The following is a 2718-nucleotide window of genomic DNA, read 5'->3' as shown; positions in this document are numbered from 1 at the left end:
AGCCATGAAGACTACAGAAAGAATCCTGCCTTCAGCAGGAGCCTGAATACATGGTGGGTCATGTCTGGATATTGCTTTTCTTTTTTCTTTTTTCTTTTTTAAGATTTTATTTATCTGAGGGGTGCCTGGGTGGCTCAGATGGTTAAACATCTGCCTTCAGCTCAGGTCATGATCCTGGGGTCCTGGAATCGAGCCCCATGTCGGGCTCCTGGCTCAGTGGGGAGCCTCCTTTCCCTCTGCCTCTCCTCCTGCTCATTCTCTCTCTCATGTGCATCTCTCTCTCTCAAATGATTTAAATAAGATCATTTTCTTAAAAAAATGATTTTATTGGGTGCCTGGGTGTCTCAGTGGGTTAAGCCGCTGCCTTCGGCTCAGGTCATGATCTCAGGGTCCTGGGATCGAGTCCCGCCTCGGGCTCTCTGCTCAGCAGGAAGCCTGCTTCCCCCCCCCTCTCTGCCTGCCTCTCCGTCTACTTGTGATCTCTCTCTGTCAAATAAATAAATAAAATCTTTAAAAAAATGATTTTATTTATTTGGAAGAGAGATAGAAATAGGGAGCATGAGCTGGGAGAGGGGCAAAGGGAGAGAGAGAAGCAGACTCCCCACTGAGAAGGGAGCCCAACATAGGACTTGATCCCAGGACCCTGAGATCATGACCTTAGATGCTTAATCAACTGAGCCATCCAGGGGTCCCTGCTTTGCTTTTAATTTGCTAAGGAATTAAGGGGACACAAACCGCATTGATCAGTCTTTGTTGCTTCTATCCTTAGTCTCTATCTCATTGCAGTCAAAAGAATTAAGGTGTGTTCCTGTCCAAGAAGTCAGGGAAACCCCATTTGGGTAGTCCCTAAAACTCTGTTATAAAATATTAAGGCAAGCTAGAGTTACTAATTATTTCAAAACTGTACATTTTTCCCATCCTGTATAAACTCTGATATTTTAGACGGAACATGGCCTTATTTTGGCACCATAGATAAATCTTGCCATTAAAAATATGTGCTGCAGGGGCGCCTGGGTGGCTCAGTTGTTAGGTGTCTGCCTTTAGCTCAGGTCATGATCCCGGGGTTCAGGATCAGTCAGCAGAGCATGCAACCCTTGATCTCAGGTTGTGAGCTCAAGCCCCATGTTGGCCATGGAACCCACTTAATTTAAAAAAAAATGTGCTGCATATTGTATAATTCCATTTATATGAAATGCACAGCATAGGCAAGTGCAGAGACACAAAAAGTAGATTAATGGTTGTTAGAGAATGGAGGGAAGGGAGTATAGGGAGTGACTACATAATTGGTACAGGGTTTCTTTTTGGAGTAATACAAATATCCTGGAAATAACAATAATAATGGTTATAGAACATTGTAAATATACTAAAACTTACCCAACCATGCAGTTTAAAATAATTTAAATCTTTTTTATTTTTAATTTTAATTTTAATTTAATTTTTAATTTAACTTTAATTTTTAGGGTATGTGAATTTTATCTCTATAAAAAAATTTTAGAGGGGGCACCTGGCTGGTTCAGTCAGACAAGCATGTGACTCTTGATCTTGGGATCATGAGTTCAAGCTCCATGTTGGGTTCAGAGATTACTTAAAAAATGAATAAATTAATTAAAACTTAAAAATTTTTTTTTGAATCTGGTTTCTTCTGCTCCAATATTTTACATTTAGGGTTGTCAAATGTAAGGGGCCATATAAAACAAGAACTTATACAAAGCTGCAAAAGATTAATGTTAATATAAGATGAGTTGGCCAAGGGAGGAAAAAAAAAAAAAGGTGGAAGTGTATACCTTTGAGTCACCTACCTGCATTCAGGGACCCATGTAGCCGGAAGCCCTGACCTTGGCTTTCCAGCATGCTCATACTGCCACCTGGTGGCATTGACTCCCCAAAACAGTCTACTGTCCTACCACCCTGAACTCTGCTGGATCTCATCTGAATCCCCAAACCAGGCAGGGTCCCCCACAGTTACGACTGGCCATCTTTATCTATTCTCCCCCTCAAGCTTGTCCTCTTCTGGTTGTAAAGGACATGCAACATGAATTCCTTGATGAGGTCTGAAAACCCAAGTAGGTCAGCTTATTAAGATCTAATGAACTCCAGGACGCCTGGCTGGCCCAGTCCATATATAGCATGCAACGTTTCATCTCTGGTTTGTGAGTTCGAGCACCATGTTGGGCACAGACTCTACTTTAAAAAAATAATAATAGGGGCGCCTGGGTGGCTCAGCGGGTTAAGCCTCTGCCTTTGGTTCAGGTCATGATCCCAGGGTCCTGGAATCAAGCCCTCCATCGGGCTCTCCCCTGCTCAGCAGGGAGCCTGCTTCCCCCTCTCTCTCTCTGCCTGCCTCTCTGCCTACTTATGATCTCTGTCTGTCAAATAAATAAATAAAATCTTTTTTAAAATAATAGTAATGATAATAATAATAATAAAAAGATCTACCAAATTCCCAAATAACTGATTGACATATTAACTCAGAGAGATGGTTGGGGCGCCTGGGTGGCTCGGTGGGTTAAAGCCTCTGCCTTCGGCTCCAGTCATGATCTCAGGGTCCTGGGATCGAGTTCCGCATCGGGCTCTCTGCTCGGCAGGGAGCCTGCTTCCTCCTCTCTCTCTGCCTGTCTCTCTGCCTACCTGTGATCTCTGTCTGTCAAATAAATAAATAAAATCTTAAAAAAAAAAAAAAACTCAGAGAGATGGCAGAGGTAAAATTTCAGACACACC

The sequence above is a fragment of the Enhydra lutris genome, unplaced genomic scaffold (genome assembly GCF_002288905.1).
Source record: "Enhydra lutris kenyoni isolate GAN:26980312 unplaced genomic scaffold, ASM228890v2 scaffoldscaffold16, whole genome shotgun sequence".
Taxonomy (NCBI): Eukaryota; Metazoa; Chordata; class Mammalia; order Carnivora; family Mustelidae; genus Enhydra; species Enhydra lutris.
The sequence above is the reverse complement of the archived record's forward strand: the minus strand, read 5'-3'. Positions refer to the sequence as shown.